Source organism: Bombina bombina, chromosome 7, assembly GCF_027579735.1.
Source record: "Bombina bombina isolate aBomBom1 chromosome 7, aBomBom1.pri, whole genome shotgun sequence".
In the NCBI taxonomy this organism is placed as follows: domain Eukaryota; kingdom Metazoa; phylum Chordata; class Amphibia; order Anura; family Bombinatoridae; genus Bombina; species Bombina bombina.
The window spans coordinates 288,307,674-288,331,945 of NC_069505.1; the positions used below are offsets into that span (position 1 = coordinate 288,307,674).

The 24,272-nt window shown below is 41.2% G+C and overlaps 1 protein-coding gene across 3 annotated transcripts in view; it reads left to right on the forward strand.

Annotated features, from left to right (window-relative positions):
• Positions 1-709: 709 nt before the first annotated feature.
• PLXNA1 (plexin A1) overlaps positions 710-24,272 on the forward strand; it is a 344,408-nt gene continuing 320,845 nt past the window's right edge. For 2 of the 3 annotated variants that reach the window (XM_053720837.1, XM_053720839.1), the window contains exon 1: positions 710-793. The gene's annotated coding sequence lies outside the window, so the exon portion shown is untranslated. Of the gene's footprint in view, positions 794-3,442; positions 3,832-24,272 lie in introns of those variants that run through there. The other variant, XM_053720838.1, reaches the window with a different exon arrangement.

Below are 24,272 nucleotides of genomic sequence, written 5' to 3' on the forward strand. Positions count from 1 at the left end.
ACACACACACACCAGGTGTCCATGGGCAAGCATACAGAGATACAGACTGGTGGGTACATGCTAAGCACAGCTTCTCTGTAGCTCTAACATGGGCACCGTGGTACCTGCAGAATGTACGAGGTTTTTGGGGCATCACAGACTTAGAGATTGGCACCCTCAGCACACACCAGGTGCCCATGGGCAAGCATACAGAACAGACTGGTGGGTCCATTGTCTGTAGCTCTGACATGGGCACCGGGGGTACCTGCAGAATGTAAGTTTTTGGGGCATCACAGACTTAGAGATTGGCACACTCAGCACACACCAGGTGCCCATGGGCAAGCATACAGATATACAGACTGGTGGGTACACGCTGTGCACAGATTGTCTGTAGCTCTGACATGGGCACCGGGTATACTTTTCGGGTAAGACGTGAGATACCTGCAGGTAAGATGTTAAACACATTATAAAGTGGAACCCTTTCAGAGCATAAGACACAAATGGTTTAGGAAATGGATTATAGCAAAACGTATTTCTGAGACAAGGCACTGGGCAGAGAGCTTCCTGCCAGGGAACCAGATCCATAGTAGAACACGGTATTTGAGAGAGATTAGTGAATGAGCTGCTCACACGGAGCGTTTCCCCTTTAAGCTCAAATATCGCCGCCTTAAGGCGCCCCCCTGCTCGCACGCGAGCGCCCCTCTGCAGGCGGCTAGCGGCAGTGCGGCCAGGCACAGTCAGGCGGCAGCATTCCGAGCGTCCCATTCATTGCTGAGCGGATACGTTATAGCTAGCGGGCGGCGGCATGGCTGCGGTAAGTGTACCGGGGCTGGGTGTGCCCGAACAGGGGGACCGGGTGTAGCAGCACACGGGGAGCCGAGCGAGGATACGGCACTCGGGGGATCCCACTGCTGAGCTGCCGGGGGTGTGAGGGATCCGGAGCTGCTCTATGTCATCGGGAAATAGCCCGAATCCCTAGCTGTGGTACCGCGTGTTACCCAACCGGCTGGCTCAGTATGTCCCGGGGTTTTGTTCCTCGCCGGGGAGGCCGCAGGTTCCGCTGTGGGTCTAGTGAAGGATCCCTTTGTTAGGCAAATTCCCGGGGCTGGGGGTATTTGTCACCGTTTGGCTGCTACTGTAGAGATTTGATTTAATTTCCCAGCTCCTCTTAATATTACTTCCCAACCCTAGTGCTGGGCTATTATTATTGCCCTAGCCCTTAGTGCTGGGGTATAAGTTATTGCCCCTACCCTTGTGCTGGGGTATTAGTTATTGCCCTACCCTTGTGCTGGTGTGATAGGTTATTGCCCTACCCTTGTGCTGGGGTATTAGTTACTGCCCTTCCCTTGTGCTGGGGAATTAGTTTACTGCCCTCCCTTCTTGCTGGGGTATAAGTTATTGCCCTTCCCTTGTGCTGGGGTATTAGTTATTGCCCTTACACGTGTGCTGGGGGTATTAGTTACTGCCCTTCCCTTGTGCTGGGGAATTAGTTACTGCCCTTCCCTTGTGCTGGGGTATTAGTTATTGCCCTTCCCTTGTGCTGGGGTATTAGTTATTGCCCTTCACGTGTGCTGGGGTATTAGTTATTGCCCTTCACGTGTGCTGGGGTATTAGTTATTGCCCTTCACGTGTGCTGGGGTATTAGTTATTGCCCTTCACTTGTGCTGGGGTATTAGTTATTGCCCTTCACTTGTGCTGGGGTATTAGTTATTGCCCTTCACTTGTGCTGGGGTATTAGTTATTGCCCTTCACTTGTGCTGGGGTATTAGTTATTGCCCTTCACTTGTGCTGGGGTATTAGTTATTGCCCTACCCTTGTGCTGGGGTATTAGATACTGCCCTTCCCTTGTGCTGGGGTATTAGATACTGCCCTTCCCTTGTGCTGGGGTATTAGATACTGCCCTTCCCTTGTGCTGGGGTATTAGATACTGCCCTTCCCTTGTGCTGGGGTATTAGATACTGCCCTTCCCTTGTGCTGGGGTATTAGATACTGCCCTTCCCTTGTGCTGGGGTATTAGTTACTGCCCTTCCCTTGTGCTGGGGTATTAGATACTGCCCTTCCCTTGTGCTGGGGTATTAGATACTGCCCTTCCCTTGTGCTGGGGTATTAGTTACTGCCCTTCCCTTGTGCTGGGGTATTTACTGTACAGGGGTATTTGTTTGGTTTAATGCCCCTGCTGTTGGATGGAATTCATTTTTCAGTTTAATGTAATTTGCTGCTATGCAGGGGTATTTTGGGCAGTTTGTGGGTATTTTGGGCAGGGGTATTTGCTGCAGCTGGAGGGTATTTGCAGCTGTTGGGTTATTTATGGTATCCTGCTGATATTGGGATATTTCTGAACTCTCATTAGACTTACCGTATATTAGTGTGTTTGGCTCTGTACCTTTTGCAGCTGTAAAATACTTGCTCTGTATTCTGTAATTTACAACCATCACAATCAGGATATTTTGACTTCCCTTACAGAGTTGGAGGATTTGATCATATTAATACTCAGGTATTCTTTCCTATGTTGTAGTAAAGTGCTTTATTTCTAGTACTGGGGTATTTTCTGACATTTCATGGAAAATGCATATATTATTACACAGTTGGTTTGGGCAAATACAAAATCCTAAAGAGTCAAGTGTTACAGCTGCCTAGGGGACCTGCTATATTAATGTGTGTATAATATTAGGCAGCTATATGGGGGTGCATGCCATGCTGCAGTCACTGGGCAGGGAGAGGCTGCAGTGCGCTGGGGTTGCCTCGGTGCCTGGGATGTGGTTATTTTGCTGATCTTACTTCTCAGAGCCAGTGAGACTGCAGGAAGCTCAGCCAGGAAAATCATAAAGTGACCAGCTGGCTAATCACAGGGATAGAGCTGTCCTCTCGCCCATATATGTACACCCCCTTATCTCCCTGGCATAGGAATGCATCTGATGTGTATATGGATAATGTAATGTTGTACACAGAATTTATAGCGGAATTATTCCTCAGTCACATCTTGCTGTGATTTGTGTTTTCCAGCAGAGCATATAATGATATAGAAATATAATATATATGAGCACAGCACTTAAATCCATTTATTCTTTTGCTATTATTGCTTTTTTAAAGTGCTCTGTTCCCTATCTACTACCCTGGTGTATTTTGGCACCTAAGGTGCAGTCGCTGTGCATGTTTTTAGGTTAGTTAAGATGTATAGTCTCCTCTCCTGAAATACTGCAGAATTCCTATAAATTGCACTGGGACAAGTTGCTTGAATAATATCAACCCCTTTACTTCTAGTACATTACCTGGCAGTAACTAGCAGCGAAGAGGTTAATGCAGCTTCCAGTTTTTGTTGCTTTGTTAAGTTTATTTTGCCTGGAAATATTTTGTGCACCCAGCTACAGGGTGGTTGAGTTTCTGCAGACAGCAACGCTTTTCATGGGTGTTTTAGAGCCTAACCGCCTGGACAGGGTTTGGAATGCAGAATGCATTAGTGTCATGTAACGAGCCTGGAGATTGTGTTCAGCTCTGCAAAACTACAAAGAGAGAGGCTTCCTGGATCACACAGGATTGTTATTGTGGCAAAAGACCCTGCAGATTCGATGAGAACAAAGTTCTTTCTCCTAAAAAAGCTCCAATTAAGACACCTACCATCTTTGGCTTTTGTTACCAAATCCAGAAATGCCACATCCTTCGTATGTGCCTCACGGCCAAAAAAATTAGCTGCCCCCTTCAACAAATCTGATTCAATGCTACACTGGCTGAACATATCTGAGGATATTGCTGGCTGTGCAGGCATGCAGTGTTCTTTTTCACAATATGTGGGATTAGCTGGAATTGAAGCGTTAACCTCTTCTGTACCAGAGACATTGCACAATCGCAGCGGGGGTATGTTTTATTAACTTGCAGTGGTGTCAGATTTTAGTAGCAATCACTAAGTATATATATATATATAATATATAAATATATATATATATATATATATATATATATATATATATATATATATATATATATAGTTAAAAAAAAAAACAACCCTTCCCATAAATGAGAATCTGTAGTGGTCAGTAAGCATTGTGTAGTCTTCCCTCGTAAACTGAATAGTATAGTAAGGCAATAAAATGAGTAACCATCCATGAAAGGGCTTTAGAGACTTGCTCAATGGCAGTTTTAATCTTGATGTTTTCATACACAAGAGAGAAAAATAAAAGAATCGTTCTCTTTATTTGTAGTGATTCTCTGTTGCACAGACCCCTCGTACTGTAGTGCTGGTAACGGAGATTGCACTAAATACTTTATTTAAAGCAAAAATACCCATCTTCAGGTGTAATGATATAGATCAGAGTTTTGTCTTATCTCAGATATAGTTAATACATTTTGTCTGCTGAGTTTTGTCACCCTACACCAGACAGAGAAATATTTGGAAAAATGTGTTTGTTTTTAGAATATTGTTACTTTTATAATCTATATAGAAATGCCAATATTATAACATTCTTTTTTTATTATTCTATTTGGCTCCTAAATGTATTTACTGCGAGAGCAGTTTGTTCTTATTGATTTGCAAATATCAAACTGTCGAACAGGGGTTTTGTGAAATGTTAGGAAAGGTGCCCAGAGCCAGCATTGATTGGGTTAAACTAGCATGATTGAGGAATGCTGCACGGGAGGAGTTAAATATCTTGAGGCCATCCATATTTTTCTTATTTGGTGCAGGAAGTTGTGGGTTAGGTTATTTTAGCTGTACATTATTTTGTGGAAAAATATATGTTCTCATTTTTGTACTCTTAAATATTAACCCAATAACTGCCTGAGCGGTCTGCAAGACATAGCTGTGTGCTGGGGTGTTACATGAAGCTTTAGATCGTGAGAGTACAATTTACAGGCTCCTCTTAACACAAGCCTGGGCAAATTTCCCTAAATCTGCAGCCTGAGCCAGCAGTCTGCACAGCTGCTGGGCCCAAATGCCTGACCCTGGTGCCCTTAACCCTGCTGGTGCTTAGTATGTCCCTGATCTCCTGGGCTGGGGGGCTGGGATGGGGGATCAGGCACAATTCATATGTTTTGCAGCTGTTTGGGGCTTTATAGCTCTGTCTCCGAGGGCTTAAGGGTTAACGCTCTCTGGATAGAGAGACATTACTGATATATCGACAGCTCTTGGCTAATTCCCTATGTGATGTGTTTCCTCCTTTTATTCCAAAGGGTCTAATTCCAGATGGGTTTTGTTTTATTTTATTAAAAAAATATATACATAAAATGAAAAATAATCAGGGCGAATCAGCGATGTAATAGTTTAGGGCACCCCAGACTGTGCACCTTATGTTCAGCTGGTTTGTAAAGTGCTCACCTTGTTTAACCCCCTGTGTGCCAGTCATTTGCACATCAATTAAAGGAGGTTTCTGCCCTCCCTGCGCCGATTCGGGTTAATCTCTCCTTCTATTTAAATGCAAGTTGCTTTTTTTTTTCTGTGTAGGAAAACACAAAGATTCAGCTAATGATCCCATGGAATGTCCTGCTCGGCCTTCTTATTCCCAGGGGTGGCACACTGAATGCTCTTTTTGGTCAGTACAATAAGGGAGCTGGGTAACAGTGAAGGAATTTACTTGGTACAGTTCTCTGGGTGAGAATGTAATGAGCAGGTAGTGAAGCACTGAATGCGCTATTGCCTGTTGTGCTGTAGAGTGGGCATAGAGTCAATCTGCTGTGGAGCATCTATAGATGGGGTGGGAACAGTAATTGCTCTTCTTTGGGAGGCCCAGGTGGGTTTATATAATTGTTGGTACTAGTTCTGTGTTGTAGGTCACTGGGGGCAGCTAGATTAGTGTGAGGTGCACCCTTAGACCAGTTTTGGGGGGGCCACAGTCAGTGCCTTATATTGCTGGGGGGTGCACATGCTGACCTCTCAGAAGGGCACTGGATGTTCAGTACCAGGTGATGTTGGTGCAGAGGCCACAAGTGATTTTAATAATTTTTCTTAATCGTTCTGAATGAGAGAGAGAATTACAAACCCCTCCTGCAGACAAGGTACTTTATCGTGTGAGTTTCCTGAATGTTTTGGATGTAAAGTGAACATTACCCACTGCACAGTGTTTGTTTAGTATAGACCTGTAACATGGCAGAAAAAAATCTAAGGAAGGAATCCCTCAAATATAGCTTCCTGCCCCTATTATTTTATAACAATCTCGGTATATTCAGTTCAATTAAATCCTTGTGGTTCCTAAATCTATGTTATATTTTATTTTAGAAAAAACGTCATTGTTATGTCCTCTCCCCAATAAGGAGATGAGTGGGGGGGGGGGTGGGGCGCTTTATACAGAAGCTTTTCGCTGCCGGTGGGCTTTTAGATACACTGCTGTGTTTAACTCCTTGGCTGCCAAACATTACCTCACTGCATTGCTACGCAACAGGTTGCAGCCACCGAGATAAGCCGAAGCTTGGCAGATTTACAGTGGACTAAGGAATATATATTGAGGCTCTGGAAAGGAGCATTTGCTTGGAGATATCCACAGAATACCCTAAAACAAAAGGAGACAGAAATCACGTGTGTTGCTTTGGAATTTGTCACTGATGAATTATAAGATGCTGCACTAGAATGACTTTGGGGTTGTAATATGGGTCGTCTTGTGTGTCATATTGTGATAGTCAAACTGTTCCTAAACAATTTTGTCCAACTAACATTCCTTAGATGAGCAGTTTGTGAGGGTTTGTGGGGCTCTGTAGTGTGATCTGATCGGTGGTGAGCTCTGTACTGTAACCTGGTTACTTATGGGGGCCCTGTAGTGTAATCTGATCGGTGGTGAGCTCTGTACTGTAACCTGGTTACTTATGGGGGCTCTGTAGTGTGATCTGATCAGTGGTGAACTCTGTACTGTAACCTGGTTACTTATGGGGGCCCTGTAGTGTGATCTGACTGGTGGTGAGCTCTGTACTGTAACCTGGTTACTTATGGGGGCTCTGTAGTGTGATCTCACCAGTGGTGAGTTCTGTAATCTTGTAACAGTGTGACATGTGATTTGTTTTTTGGGGGGGGCAGTGTGACATGTGACTTGGTTTTGGGGGGGCAGTGTGACATGTGACTTGGTTTTGGGGGGGCAGTGTGACATGTGACTTGGTTTTGGAGGGGGCAGTGTGACATGTGACTTGGTTTTGGGGGGGGCAGTGTGACATGGGACTTGGTTTTGGGGGGAGGCAGTGGGACTTGGTTTTGGGGGGGGCAGTGTGTCGTGACTTGGTTTTGGGGGTGGTGGTGCAGTGTGACTTGGTTTGGGGGGGGTGCAGTGTGACATGTGGGCTGTGAGTTTTTTCTGAATACATGAAGTCCATACAATAAAATGAGTCTTAGATGATATTTCTTGCTTTCCCTTCGGGCATACATGTGTGATGTTTTTGCAGCTGTTTATAAGTGTAACATTTTATTGTAAACATATACTTAACTGTCAATATTTTAACCCTTTGGTTGCTAGATAAGTCTGCAGTACTGCTACAATAAGGTGTAATACTCAGTGATATTTCCCAGCATTTTAACTCTCTCATGCACCATACAGACTGCATATCCTAGTGGCAGGGAAGTGTTAAGTCCTGGCTGGCGTCTTGCACGCTGTACGCATCTCCGGGGACTGATTGCTGAAATGCTCACAAGGTCTTCATAATATTAATGTATTCTACCTCCCTTGCTGGGGGTAGGAGCCCCATCTCCAATCACATTAAACCCTGTTCAAGTGAGCAGATACTGTGTTATGGCCTGCAGGAAAGTCTTATTGAATACAGCTATGAATAGTTAATATTGTACGCACATCAGCGATTTGGTGCTTGAGGACTGAAACTCTTGTTTTGATACTGGTATCACTGGGTCTAACACAGCAATTTAATTACACATATACAGTGCTGTGTGGGATCTGTTTATCTCCCTGTTTAATAAATATAAACATTTTCAAAGATGCTTAAAAAAACAACCTATTTCTTATTCAAATCAAATTTCTTAATCCAGAAGTAAACCTATAATAGAGCAAACAAGTCTTGGTAAGCATTTTTTTTTTTTTGGCAATAGTCTTGTTTTATCCGCATAGTTGCCAACAGTGCACTCAATAAATATGTTTTACAGGTCCCAGCTGAATAAGCTAAATAAAACCATATAGTGAAATTTTAGGGGCTGGTGCTTGCTGCTGCTAATTAAATGAAGCAATAGTTTGCTTCATTTCAACCAGGAGAAATATCGATCATTTTTTTTTTTTTAGTACCTGAAAAACAATATTTCTACCACTTATTTATTAAATACTTTAAACCGGCAGAAACCCCTTTATCCAAGCTGTCTGGGACCAGAAAAGGTTTGGATTTTAGAATATTTGCTTGTGTAAAATGGGGCAGTTTGGAGAGGGGATGGGACCAAGTGTAAACAAAAATATCTTGTGTCATTATACAGCTTATACATGTGACCTAAAGGTAGTTTTAAAAAAAAATAATGTAATACTTTTGTATACACAGCACTGTACTGTAATCAGACAGGTAATATTTGTTGTTTTAAATAAATATTGAGGCCTATGTATCATAGGTCTTGCGGACCTGATCCAACAGTGCGGATCAGGTCCGCAAGACCTCGCTGACTGCGGAGAGCAATACGCTCTCCGTATTCAGCGTTGCACCAGCAGCTCACAAGAGCTGCTGGTGCAACGCCGCCCCCTGCTGACTCGCGGCCAATCGCCCGCCAGCAGGGGGGTGTTAACCCGATCGTACTCGATCGGGTTGAATTCCGGCGATTCCTGTCCGCCTCATCAGATCAGACGGGCACGGTTATGGAGCAGCGGTCTTTAGACCGTTGCTACATAACCGCTGCTTCTGGCGAGCCTGCATTCGGAGCTTGATAGGCCCCATAGACTATTTGTATTTAGAGCACAAAAATAGTAATTTTTGATAAAAAAAAAAAAAAGTGTGGAATTCCGGATTTGGGGATTTCTACCTGAATTCTACAGCGCTATGTGCTCTCTCTGAAGTTGTAGCTGGTGGTATCACTGAATGAGCAGATTTGTGTTTAATTTGCTGCTAAACATTTTCCTTAAAGGGATATGAAACTCATTTTTTTTTTTCTTTCATGATTCAGATAGAGCATGCAATTTTAAACAACTTTCCAATTTATTTCTATTGCCTAATTTGTTTTGTTCTCTTGCTATCCTTTGTTGAAGAAGAGACCTAGGTAGGCTCAGGAGCTGCTGATAGGTGGATGCAGATAATTGCTTCATTCTATTGATTCACCCAGTACATTGCTGCTTTAAAGGATAAAAAGAGAATGAAACCATTTAGAGAATTAAAGTGATGTGGAAAGTTGTTTAAAATTGTGTTTTCTATCTGAATCATGAAAGAAAAATTGACTTTAATGTTGCAGGGAGCTCTGTGCAGACAGTGTGATCACCTTCTGTGTCCGGGGAGGTCCCTCTTGTCACTTAATGCCTCCTCAGCAAATGACTGTGGGAAAGCGAGCAATTAACTTGTTTCCAAGATGAGGTTAAAGGTCACTGGGAAGAGCTATGGCATGTGTGACCCTAATGCCAATGCTCTATGACCTGACCTTGGTGACCCTGCGTGCTTTGTGTAGATCTGCCCCTCTGGGTCCTATTGTTAGTGCACAAGGATATGTGAATGAGTAGATACTGGGCAATACCCAACCTGTTTGTTAGTGTTTTGCTCCAAACCTTTTTACAATAACCTTTTGTTCATAATGACTTGGATCAGTAGGTGACACATTTGTTTGAGATGTGGAGGAGCCAGGAAATGGGTTTATATATAAATGTATAGAAAAGGATTCAGACGGCTGCCAGAAGTAGAAATGTAGCAGCGCTGAATTGGGGAATTTGTTAGGTTTTACCATAGATAATTTTGCAGGTCAGAGACTTGCCCCTATGTATTGTGTGCGGAGTTAACAGGGGTGGCCAACTTATGGCACAACCCTGCAGGATCTGCTGGTACTGGGCTTCTGGGCAGCCAGAATCCTCCTGCTGGTTTTATGAATGATTTTTCTTATGAGCCCAATGCTATGTATCAGCAGTTTAAGGGATATGAAACCCAAACATTTATTTAGTGAGTTCAGACAGAGTATATCACTTTAAAAAAGTTTTCAATTTTCTTTTGTTATCAAATTTGCTTTGTTCCCATCTTATTTGAAGAGATACCTAGGTAGTCATCTTGAGCACTACATGGAAGGAATAGCACTGCCATCTAGGGCTCTTGCAAATGGATAACTTTATTGCAAGCCTGCTGCCATATAGTGCTTCAGAAATGGGCCGGCTCCTATGCATATGTCCCTGCTTTTCAACAAAAGATACTAAGAGAACAAGAAAAAATTATGATGAAAGTAAATTAGAAAGTTGTTTAATGCAGCTGCTATATCTGAACCACGAAGGCACATTTTGGTTTTCATACTCTTTAAAGGGACATGAAACCCACTTTTTTTCTTTCATGATTTAGATAGAGCATGCGATTTTAAACAACTTTCTAATTTACTTCTATTATCAAATAGGCTCAGTAGGTTGCTGATTGGTGGATGCACACAGATGCCTCGTGTGATTGGCTCACTCATGTGCATTGCTATTTCTTCAACAAAGGATATCTAAAGAATGAAGCAAATTAGATAATAGAAGAAAATTGGAATGTTGTTAAAAATTGTATTCTCTATCTGAATCATGAAATACATTTTTGGGGTTTAATGTCCCTTTAAGCTTTATCTTTTTATGTATAATGAATTTGTAAGAGAAAAAATATCTTTAAAATTTAAAAGGACATTAAAGAAAATGTAGCACGAGTGCTAAAGAGATTTTTTTTTTTGGAAGATTAATTTTAGTGCATACCCTTAAAAGATTATCAAAGTAGATTTGATAATAGAAGTAAATTAGTCTCTTGGGATATGGTGCTTTATCTGATCCATGAATTTTTGTTTTGTTTGTGTTTCCATAAAGACGTTTGGGGTAAGTCGGAGACCGTTAAACTCCCAGGAACCACAAAATGATTTGAGAGCTTCTAATCGAGTGCAAATGAGCTGACTGCGGGAGCTTTATCTGTGACAGTAAAAATAAAAATCACAGTCTGGGAGGCGTTTGTATTGTGTAGCTTGTGTATACAAATTGTGTCAATATTGGTGTTTATAGGTGTGTGTGTGTTTATTTGTTGCTCACTGTTTATAAAAGTGCTGTTAAACATTAATTAGAATTTGCCAAGGAGAGATTACACAGTAGGGGAGTGTATTTGCCCCAAGAGCTTATGATTTACATATGAATAGAATTGATGCATGCTGTATGTTTTGGCTCATCTGTCTTATTCTTTGTCACTTCAATAAGTGCCCATTCTGTGCCTGGTTCTGCTACCATCATCTTGGTATATTGAGGATGTTTTCCCCAGGTGGACGGTGGTTATTAGTGCAGTTTTCTGCCCCTCCTCCCTCTGGTGCTGCTTTTCTCTTGTTCCTGCCCGATGAGTGAAATTCTACTCTGTTTGTATCCGTGTGGGAGCAGAACCGTATACGCCAACACTCTCACTGAGAGGGTGGCTACTGCAGTATCCCAGGAGATGTAGCTTGTGTGAAACGATGGCTGCGTGGTGCTAGTTAAATCAAATATTTAGCGTGACTATGGGGCCGGCGTGATGCACCTCTCATGCTTTGGCACTGGTGTGAAGTATGCACAAATCCTCTCGTCTCTTGTCTGCATCCATTATTAAACGCACTTTCCTTGTGCTATTTATGAGGTGAGCAGCCGGTGTCCCTCCCTCTTACTGCAGGTTGTGTATTTGGTGGTCTGAGCGGCTGAATCTTCATGCTTCACTATGAAGCCAAAGCAATATGCGGTTCTAACTATCTTATAAGACCAGTAAATACAGTGCATTTGCATAATCAAATGCATGATAAAAAGACAATGCAATAGCACTTAGTCTGAACTTCAAGTGAGTTTTAGATTTATTTTTCTGACAAAATTCAAAGTTATGTCTATTTCCACGTCCCCTGTTTCATGTGACAGCCATCAGCCAATCACAAATGCATATACATTTGTTATGTGAATTCTTGCACATGCTCAGTAGGAGCTGGTGACTCAAAAAGTGTAAATATAAAAAGACTGCACATTTTGTTGATGGAAGTAAATTGGAAAGTTGTTTAAAATTGCTGCTCTATCTGAATCATGAATTGAGTGTCCCTTTAACCTAACAAAAGGAAACCACAAAAATGCAGCAAAACTGTAACCTGTTTCTATAACCTCAGAGCGTTCTGTGGTCTTCAAAATAAAGTTAAGTTGTTCTGAGATGTCTTAGGTAACTGTTCACACTGGGCTAATCAGCTGTAGAAATCTGTGTGAGCACAAATACCTGTAGAACAGCCCCAGAGAAGCCGCAGCGCCATGGCACCTGCTGGTAAAACAGCTGTGCTTTACGGAATACAGTAACTGTGTGTAACTGTGTGTGTGTGTAACTGTGTGTGTGTGTAACTGTGTGTGTGTGTAACTGTGTGTGTGTGTAACTGTGTGTGTGTGTAACTGTGTGTGTGTGTAACTGTGTGTGTGTGTAACTGTGTGTGTGTAACTGTGTGTGTGTAACTGTGTGTGTGTAACTGTGTGTGTGTAACTGTGTGTGTGTAACTGTGTGTGTGTAACTGTGTGTGTGTGTGTGTGTAACTGTGTGTGTGTGTGTAACTGTGTGTGTGTGTGTAACTGTGTGTGTGTGTGTAACTGTGTGTGTGTGTGTAACTGTGTGTGTGTGTGTAAGTGTGTGTGTGTGTGTAAGTGTGTGTGTGTGTGTAAGTGTGTGTGTGTGTAAGTGTGTGTGTGTGTGTAAGTGTGTGTGTGTGTAAGTGTGTGTGTGTGTAAGTGTGTGTGTGTGTGTAAGTGTGTGTGTGTGTAAGTGTGTGGTGTGTGTAAGTGTGTGTGTGTGTGTAAGTGTGTGTGTAAGTGTGTGTGTGTGTAAGTGTGTGTGTGTGTAAGTGTGTGTGTGTGTAAGTGTGTGTGTGTGTAAGTGTGTGTGTGTGTAAGTGTGTGTGTGTGTAAGTGTGTGTGTGTGTGTGTGTAAGTGTGTGTGTAAGTGTGTGTGTAAGTGTGTGTGTAAGTGTGTGTGTAAGTGTGTGTGTAAGTGTGTGTGTAAGTGTGTGTGTAAGTGTGTGTGTGTGTAAGTGTGTGTGTGTAAGTGTGTGTGTAAGTGTGTGTGTGTAAGTGTGTGTGTGTAAGTGTGTGTGTGTAAGTGTGTGTGTGTAAGTGTGTGTGTGTAAGTGTGTGTGTTAAGTGTGTGTGTGTAAGTGTGTGTGTGTAAGTGTGTGTGTGTAAGTGTGTGTGTGTAAGTGTGTGTGTGTGTGTGTGTGTAAGTGTGTGTAAGTGTGTGTGTGTGTAAGTGTGTGTGTGTGTAAGTGTGTGTGTGTGTAAGTGTGTGTGTGTGTAAGTGTGTGTGTGTGTGTAAGTGTGTGTGTGTGTGTAAGTGTGTGTGTGTGTGTAAGTGTGTGTGTGTGTGTAAGTGTGTGTGTGTAACTGTGTGTGTGTGTGTGTAACTTGGTCTGGCTGGATACTTTCTAGGCCTTACAGCTATGAAACAAAGATCTATAGATATATATTTTTTTTAAAAATTTTTTTAATATTACATTATATAAATGTTTTTTTTTTTTTGTCAGGCAGCTGTAAAACCCCCCAAATGTGAGCAAATCCAACTGTCTATTTTTGGGGTGGAGATAGGGTTGCCACCTCGGCCATGTTTTCCTGGACACCTATGAGTTGCACTTGCCCCACTCTGTGTGGGAAAGTGCTACTTCCAGTCATGTTTAAACCTTTTCAGAAAGTTTCTGCGGAAATCAGCCACCCCGGAGATCTCTCGCATCCCACGCACTAACCTGTCACAGGGGATTAAATCGGTGGAGAGGATCCCAGAGTGTCTGGGAGTTTTGTTAGGGACGCGGCGTATATGTGCTGTAACGTGTTGGCCTAGGACCAGACGTGCCGCTGTAATCTGTGTGCTCGGAGCACAATAGTGTGGGCTGGATATATACAATGCACAGCTCATGTATCTGTGACACATTACAGCAAGTAAGAAAATAAATAAATAAATGTAAATGTGTTTTGGTTGATACAACAATAAACAAGAGCCCTCAGATCCCCACACATAGCGAGGGATTTTTTTACCCTTGCTCTAGGGTTTTTCAGCAGTGGGGCCTCACTTTCAGGCAGAGCTACTTTTCTGACTGGAGCCAGAGCTTTTATTCAGTGCTTCGTTTAATATGAAGATAACTCAGGTGTTGGTGCCTCCTGCGTGAGGTTAAATTTTCCCCTTCCAGCTTTGTGCAGGGAAGCTAATCAATAAATTAAAACCGTGAGGTGCGACGAGAAAAGGGTTTTAAAAAGAGGCGGAGAAAAAAAATCTTCAAAGCTGTGGTTGCTCCAGGGAATGACTTTTTTTATTTGGTAATGGCTTCCTGTGTTCGGTTTGGTTCATGTAAAGGAGCAGGTAATAGGCCGTTTTTATAATGATGTACTGTTGCTGCACAAGCTCATCAAAGGCTCAGCATTTTTAAAGAAAAAACTATTTCTATGTAAAAGGCCAAATTAAATGAATTGCAGAGTAAATGCCGGAAAAATGACTTTACCGCTGTCCTGGTGCCGCGTGCCCTCTAGTTGTTAACTCTCCAGTGACTGATGCTGGGGCCATACGATGTACCCTGGTCCCACAAACAGAGCAAGATATTTCACACAGGTCTATCGGCTCATAATTACCACAGATATAACTGGTCTCAAGTTTGATAGACGTTTGTCACGTGTCAGGGGCACCTTAAACCAAAGTTCCAAATACTGTGTATCAAGGACCACTAAATACAGAGGCATTGAATAACTGACACACACGCACAATAAAAAGACAATGAAATAGAACTTTCAATTTGAAATGAGCAGTAGAATATTTTCTGGTAAATTTCAAAGTTAAAGGGACAGTCAAGTGAAAATTAAACTTTCATGATTCAGCTAGGGAATGTAATTTTAAACAACTTTCCAATTTATGTTTATCAAATTTACTTTGTTCTCTTGGTATTCTTGAAAGCTAAATCAATTTAGGCTCATATGCTAATTTCTAAGACCTTGAAGGCTGCCTCTTATCTCAGTGCATTTTGACAGTTTTTTTTTTTTTACAGCCACTAGTTCATGTGTGCCATATAGATAACATTGTGCTCACCCCCGTGGAGTTTTTTGACTCAGTACTGATTGGTTAAAATGCAAGTCTTTTTAAATCACTGAGATAATGGGCAGTCCCCTTAAAGTGAATGTAAATTTTGATGCTTAAGTGCCCGGTTTTTAAAACTTTGATTAAAAACAGGGGCACTTTAATTCATTAAAATTTACATTTCACTCCTGTTGTGACAAAAAACTTACCTTTTAAACTTCACAGCAGCTGCTGCTTCCTCTGGTCTCACAAGCCATTTCTGATGTCAGAAATGATTGATAGGTCATCCTCCAATCACAGATTTCCCCCCCGGGGGATTCAGTGTCTGATTCATTGCTGTGATTGGATGAAGCCGGATACCTCATTTTAGACCCAGGAAGAGGCTTTGAAACGGGTGGAGGAAACTGGAGCTGCTGTGAAGATTAAAAAGTAAGTTTATTTTCACAACAGGAGTGAAATGAAAATTTTGATGAATTAAAGTGCCCCTGTTTTTAATCAAAGTTTTAAAAACCGGGCACTTTAGCATTAAAATTTACATTCACTTTAAGGACCACAGCACTTTTCCATTTTTTGACCGTTTGGGACCAAGGCTATTTTTACATTTCTGCGGTGTTTGTGTTTAGCTGTTATTTTCCTCTTACTCATTTACTGTACCCACACACATTATATACCGTTTTTCTCGCCATTAAATGGACTTTCTAAAGATACCATTATTTTCATCATATCTTATAATTTACTATAAAAAAAAAATATAAAATATGCTGAAAAATGGAACAAAACACACTTTTTCTAACTTTGACCCCCAAAATCTGTTACACATCAACAACCACCAAAAAACACCCATTCTAAATAGTTTGTACATTTTGTCCTGAGTTTAGAAATACCCAATGTTTACATGTTCTTTGCAAGTTATAGGGTAATAAATACAAGTAGCACTTTGCTATTTCCAAACCATTTTTTTCTCTCAAAATTAGCGATATTTACGTTGATATCTGTCAGGAATCCCTGAATATCCCTTGACATGTGTGTGTATATATAAATCGTTCACTTTTTCACAAACTTTAGGTTTCTCACTGAAATTATTTACAAACAGCTTGTGCAATTATGGCACAAATGTTTGTAAATGCTTCTCTGGAATCCCCTTTGTTCAGAAATAGCAGACTTATATGGCTTTGGCATTGCTTTTTGGTAACTAGAAGGCCGCTAAATGCCGCTGCGCACCACACGTGTTTTATGCCCAGCAGTGAAGGGGTTAATTAGGGAGCTTGTAGGGTTAATTTAAACTTTAGTGTAGAAGACAACCCAAAGTATTGATCTAGGCCCATTTTCGTATATTTTATGCCACAATTTCACCACCAAATGCGATCAAATAAAAAAAAAAAAAAAATTGTTACATTTTCTCACTGAAATTATTTACAAACAGCTTCTGCAATTATGGGACAAATGGTTGTAAATGCTTCTCTGGGATCCCCTTTGTTCAGAAATAGCAGACATATATGGCTGTTGTGTTGCTTTTTGGTAATTAGAAGGCCGCTAAATGCCACTTTGCACCACACGTAAATTATGCCCAGCAGTGACAGGGTTAATTAGGTAGCTTATAGGGTTAGTTTTAGCTTTAGTGTAGAGATCAGCCTCCCAACTGACACATCTCACCTCCTGAATCCTCCCTGACCCCCCTTAAACAGTTCTCTTCCCTCTCCCACCTTACAGTTGTCACCGCCATCTTAAGTACTGGCAGGAAGTCTGCCAGTACTAAAATAAAAAGCATTTTTTTTTCTTCAATTGATTCTGCAGTGTTGGATCCCCTCTTAGCCCCCAACCTCCCTGATTCCCCCCCTCATACTGCTCTCTAACCCTCCCCCCTCTACCTATTTGCTGCCATCTTGGGTACTGTCAGCTGTTTGCCAGTACCCAGTTTGCCCCTAAAATAGTGTTTTTTATTTTTTTATTACATTTCATATTTTCTGTAGTCTAGCTGCCCCCCCCCCTCAATATCCTCCCTCCCTCTAAGATCCCTTGCCCAACATTCAGAGAGCCCCCCATCGCTATACAAATGTTTGCGGGGTTTTTTTGCAAAAATTCGGAATTGGCTCAATCAGCTCTTCAGTCTTTAGAATGTTTTATGGGCATAATGTTTTTTGTCTGTGTGCATACCCACCCATGCAGCCTTCAGAATATTTTGTATGGGCATATAAGAGAGGTAATTACGTTATGCTAATCCACTTCAAACTTCACAATAGTGGTATAAGGGTATAAAGGATTAACCTGTTGGAAATAATATTATAAAATCCCACTATTTACATAGTATATATGGTATATATATATATATATATATATATATATATATATATATATATATATATATATATAAATATATATATGAATAAATTGAGAGCAGATCACATAAACCTAAACCATTATTAATATTTTCTAGTAATATATAACCAGCATGGGGACAATCACCCCCTAGTTCAATATCTAGCCCACAAACCCCCCCCCCAACAAAACTGAAAACATTAATTGGAATGGTCCAAACTAAAACTTCTTGGAGAGAATAAAAATGAAAGATAAAAAACATAAATACTTCGGACATATTAAAAATGAGTGAACTTAATTTCATTGCTGTTTGGTTTCATCTGCAGTAAGTAGAAGCGAAGATCAGTCTGGCTTATAACATTGCTGCAGACAATTATACAGAGAATGTTATTGAAAGGGTGACTGTGTAATGCTCATATATTCATAATATTTTCTGATGCGACTTATTTTGTTTGAGGTAATATATTACCTATAAGACACACAAATACACAGTTATACCATCCATAAACGCTATCTCACCCGGGTCACCCCCGTTTTACTGATACTCCCCTCAGAGTGCGGGTCTTCTCGTTGACGTGACGTCAGACAGTCTCACAGCACGCATAGATCAGGAATCGCGCTGTGCCTGCTAGACTAGTAGTCAGGACTCAGTCCTGCTCCAGCTGTAGCAGGCTTGCTCCAGCTGTAGCAGGCTTTTTTACGTCCGGAACCAGGCCGCATCCGGCTGTACCCAACCTACCCAGCCCGTGTTCCACTTCCACCCACAACCGTGCCGGTTGTGGGTGGAAGTGGAACACGGGCTGGGTAGGTTGGGTACAGCCGGATGCGGCCTGGTCCGGACGTAAAAAAAGTTGAAACACAATTTGAATCCTGTTAAGATCTATGTCTGTTTTTTTTTTTTTTTAAATAGATATTACGGGGCAGCTCAGGGGGACCACGGGGGAGGGACATTTTTACAGATGCACTGGCCCCTGTAAGCCCCCATGTGGAACCGCCACTGAAACTGATTATGGATTCAATTGGCATATGTTTTAAAACTGCATGATGCTCTGACTGAAGTGTGGAGTTTAATTTTGACTTGTGTGTTTGTTTATATCTGGGCCTATTGTAATCTGTTAGAAACCTTGTTAAATGATGTATCTAGAACAGTGGTCTTAAAGGACCGGCCCCAGGGCCAAATGGGGCCCTCAAGATTGTTTCCTCTGGCCCTCCCTTGTTTAATAGGTAAAACCATTAATTTGGGCTGTCAATATTTTTTTTTTTAGGGTTCTAAAAGGTATAACTAGTTGATGTTCTTAATAGGCATTTACAAGACAAATATAAAGACAAGCATCAAGTGTAGACTCCCACCACTTTTTACATTTCTATACAGTTCCAAGATGATCACTTCATTTGGTATTCACACAAATATAGACAAGTGTTTTGTCTATTTTGGGCTACAACTGCTAACAATGGACTACTACTTGGCTAAATGTCGCTTTCATTTCCTAGTATATCCAGTTCCGGAGCACTTACTCAGTTCAAGTGGCCCCCATAGGAGAAGAACATTTGGCCAGTTACCCCCAGATACTTTTTGAGTTTGATACCCCTGATCTAGAACAAAAACAGTCTTCAGATTTTCAGAATGATTACAATAGTGTTCTCCCCAGGACCTTTTTAGCGGGGGCACCACCTGGCTGAATAACTGACCACTTGAATAAAATGTTTACTGACCACCTGAATAAAATGTTAGCCAATATTAAGTTAAAATTAGCTAATATTACATATGTTCAATGTTTATTGCACAAATTACCGTCAAATTATGCAATTTGTTCTTTTGATAGCAAAAAAATGATATATTTGAAAATATTACAATGGCTACTTAAAGGGACAATCTAGTCCGAAATAAACTTTCATGATTCAGATAGAGAATGTAATTTTTAACAATTTTCCAATTTACTTTTATCACCAATTTTACTTTGTTCTTTTGGTATTCTTAGTTGAAAGCTAAACCTAGGAGGTTCATATGCTAATGTCTAAGCCCTTGAAGGCCGCCTCTTCTCACAGGGCATTTTGACAGTTTTTCACCACTAGAGGGTGTTAGTTCACGTTTATCATATAGATAACACTGTGCTCATGCACGTGGAATTCCAGTGAGCAAGCTCTGATTGGCTAAAATGGATGTTTGTCAAAAGAACTGAAATAAGGGGGCAGTCTGCAGAGGCTTAGATGCAAGTTAATCACAGAATTAAAAGTGTATTTATATAACTGTGTTGGTTATGCAAAATTAGGGAATGGGTAATAAAGGGATTATCTATTTTTTCAAGCAATAAAAATTCTGGTATAGACTGTCCCTTTAAAGCAATATGAAACCCAAAAGTTATTTATTTAATGATTTAGGTAGAACATACAATTCTAAACAACTTTCCAGTTTACTTCTATTATCAAATTTGCTTCATTCTTTTGGTACCATTTGTTGAAGAAGCAGCAATGCACTACTGGTTTCTAACTGAACACATGGATGAGCCAATGACAGTTGATATATATGCAGCCACCAATCAGCAGCTAGAACCTAGATTCTTTGCTGCTCCTGAGCTTTCCTACATTAACCTTTCAGCAAAGAATAACAAGAGAAGGAAGCAAATTAAATAATAGAAGTAAATTGGAAAGTTGTTTAAAATTGTATTCTCTATCTGAATCAAGAATGTGTAATCATGACTTTAATATCCCTTTAATAATTCCTTGCAGATGGCAATGTTTTCTGTGGAGAACACTGGAATATATATCCCATTGTGTATAAATAGTGCTTAGCGCTTCAACAGACTAATAGAGGCTGTTGCTCAATGATCTGTGTAAGATAATTATAAACATAATGGTTTAAATAATCTGAAGCCTAGTAAATCTACATGTTTTACTGCAGCACAACCATGTTTAAACAAATCTGAGTCTACAGATATATGAAGTATGTGTTTAAATAGTCTGGGATTTCCTAGCTTCCTAACCTTCTTTATATATAAATTCAAAGGATTAAATTAGGTCAAATTACAGTTTTTTTTAGCTCAAGGCCTTTATTACGGTATAAGTTACTAATCACCACTGCCGTAGGACGTCCCTGGACTTTACTTTCATTGGAGTTTTTAGTGTTGTAGCTTCATGGTCTGAAGAAGCCGCGGTAGAATGGAAACGTCAGTAGCAACATAGGTTTTGAGGCTGTTTTTTTTTTTTTAAACAAACATTTTTATGCATTTAAATAAAATGTTTTTTTTTGTTGGAATTTTGTTTGTATCTCCTATCTTAACAAAACAAGACAGGGACATTCTGTGCACAAAAATGTTGTTTGGATTCGTATTCGAATGACCCATGTGGGTGGCATCCAGCAGACTTATTAAAGAAGAATTGGTAATTAACACTGTGTCTCCTTCCTCTAGCTGCATTAATTAGATTTCTAATCAGGGTGTATGTTCCCTCAACTAATGAGCAGGGAGCGCGCTAGATCAATAGTCCCTTGATAGGGTGAATGGATGGTGGAGACAACTGCAGACAAAAGTGATTTTGGGCTAATAACGCAGCTTCTTCTCCCCCCATTGTGAGGGGCACATTGCAGAGTGGCCGTCCCAGCTGCGCTTGTTTTGAGGCGATTTAGCAGCTGGAGTTTTGCATTTTATAGCGTTTTTTGCCAGAACTGTAGGAGAGGATGAAATTACAGGGAGCTCCTCTACAATGAAATGACCAGAAATAGTGTTTGTGTTTTGGTGAGAAGCCGTCTCTCCCATCCTCCATCTCTATAGTCCCTCGTCCCTATCTGTCACCAGAGGAACCATCCGGAACTTGTCAAGGAAACAGCTGCAAAACAGGGACCGAGTCTGCTTCCTACTCTAAGTTTAACCCCTCACTGCTGCATGGCTCACATCATATCGGTATCATGGCCTCAAGGCCGAGCAAAAACTCCTCTCAAAGCACCATCTAAGTCCACAGCTTTTCTTATTGACTGAGATTCAAATTATTTAGATTTCCAGAGAAAAATCCATAGAAATCTGGACTAATAAGCTTGTCTCCTCTACATTTCTGCATTTGCAACACACAGATTTTCCCTGCACAACTAGTTCACTTCTGTTTTCTTCATGTAGATTCAGTGTATGTTTTCTGGTCTTGGTAAAAATAAAAATGCCTGTATGAGGTTTTTCTGTATAGCTGTGTGTATGTTTATGTCAATATAGAATTGGTTAATTACCCCAGCACATCTGGCCCCTCAGGTTGGACAACCCTGAGCTAAAATATGAGACTTTTTGTTTTTTTTTAAAGTATTTTTTTGGAGTCAGAATTTTCCCACCCACAATGTGATGCAATAAAATAAATAGCCTGGTGTGTTAGTAGAAGACAGGCTGCGCTCCTGCTCTGGGGTATGTAGGTACCTGCACAACACAATGTGTGAGCACATAAAGTGACGATTATTGTTCATGTGATATAAACAGTGGGGACTGTCGCTCTGCAGGTATGACCTGGGTGACCAGCTCTAAAGCTGCGCTAAGTGCGCTGCTCTCGAGAGTGATCACGAGAGAAACACTCAACTCTGTTTGTCCACGTTGTGTTCTCTGCCAAGTCACAGCAATATGTGTACTGAGGGGAGGGGGTAATTTACCCTGTGTGTTGGCAGGAAGCGCCGCATTGGCGAGACTTGTCAGTTGCCCAGGTGCCGTGTAATGGAGATGAGTGCAGAAACTGCAAGGCATGGTGCATTATCATACAGCTTATTATGAACAGCTCACAGGCCCTCTTGTTCTCCAGCACCTCCTATAGCAAGAGAGCCTGGTGATGGCTACATATCTTATTCATGTCTGCTGATTAGGTTTATACATCGGTTTAACTCTTTGTCTGCTAGACAGGGCTACTACACATTTCATAACAAAGGCTGTCAGAGAAGTTATTAGCATGGAAGTTCATTCAGCACCCGCTCTGCGATATGGCTGCAAGTTATAGGTATCTGGCGGGGCAGGGATCGCAGACATAGGAGTGGTTTGGCAGTTGGGCTTTTGGATATGACTTGAGATTAGCCAGCAGTGTTACTTGGCCAGGTCACACGGGGCCCCTATGGCGTATTGTGTTCAGTTCTGTTGTGCCATTCTGATTTGCCGTCTCAGAAACCTCCCAACACCCTCTTATTCTTGTGGGTTTTGTTGGCAGACGGTATTGACAGCACAGACTTGGTGCCCAGCGGCGGTTCTGTTGGCCCTTGTCTCACACTTAGAGAGGTGGGAAATTGCTGATCCTCAGTTGCAGCCCATAATTATATTCTGCTCTGTAAGTCCTTCTGCCCCCATGTCAAGGGGTTACCTGGAGTATGGGCATAGAAGGGCTCAGTAGGGACTGGAGAGGAAGAACCATATTTAAATTGTGGACTTCAGGAGTCTTGCTGCTTTGTGTGGGGTGTTGAGGATCACAGAAGTGAGGAAAAACCGATCTTTCACTTATACTAAATGCCCAAAAGGTTTGAAGTGGGCATCCCTGTCACAAGTCTGTAGCACTCTGCACACATATAAGCTTATGGGCCCCTGCACATCTGATCTGTGCTCCCCCCCCACTATAAAGAATCTTTAATAGACCCTTCCCCAGCTTCTAAAAATATTCCCCTGACCCACCACATTTGCCTTCAGTGCAGACAACTCCATGATGCACACTGTGTGAGAAGTGCAGCCTATACTGTGTCCTGCATATTTCAGGGGCCTCTGTATGACCGCTGTAAGGATTTTGGTTTGTAATACAGGTAAATGAGATGCTTTCTGGCAAAATCAGAGTTATGGTGCAAAATAAAGTGGATCAGATAGGTTTGTCTGACCATGTGCAGGCAGTGTGTAGGGAAGAGGCTGTACTTTGTGTAGCAGTAAAGAGTTGTGTGCCAGTGGGCTATTGAGTATAGCTATGCAAAGCCCAATGGGCCACTGAATTTGATAATTAATTTCCTTTTTTTTCCCTCTGCACCACCAGAGCTCATGTAATTAGCCACTGATTTTTTTTTTTTGCAAGTGTAAAAGAAATATATTTTCAACCCTAAGGGCTGAGCACTTGTTATTTTATTTTAAAAGAGTCATTAAAATCTCTTCTCCCATCATCTAATTACATAACGAGCACCTCTGATTGCATAGCCTGTGGATGTTCTCACGGGGTGTGGCGGCCGGCGCACCACTTCACAGCCTGCAGCTTTTCTGGGTGTGCACAGGAGCTGACAATTCACTCAGTGTGTGAGAAGATTTCATATGGACACCTGAGCTGCTCTGTATAGTGATGGGAGTGTGAGACACCTGTGCTCAGCCCGAGGGCACCAGTGTATATATTACGTATGTGTTGGGCGCACAGCGCTAGCTTGAGGCTCAGCTTTATTTGTCAGTCAATGTAGTCTGAAAATATGTATGCACAGGTCAGTAGGATATTGTGTGTGTATATATGTGTATGTATATATATATATATATATATATATATATATATATATATATATATATATATATATATATATATATATATATATATATATATATATATATATATATATATATATATTTTAAAGGGACACTGAACCCAAATTTTTTCTTTTGTGATTCAGATAGCGCATGCAATGTTAAGCAACTTTCTAATTGACTCCTATTATCAAATTGTCTTCATTCTCTTGGTATCTTTATTTGAAATGCAAGAATGTAAGTTTAGATGCCGGCCCATTTTTGGTGAACAAACTGGGTTGTTCTTGCTGATTGGTGGATAAATTCACCTACCAATAAACAAGTGCTTTCCATGGTTTTGAACCAAAAAAAAAAATACTTAGATGCCTTCTTTTTCAAATAAAGAAAGCAAGAGAACGAAGCAAAATTGATATGTGTAAATTAGAAAGTTGC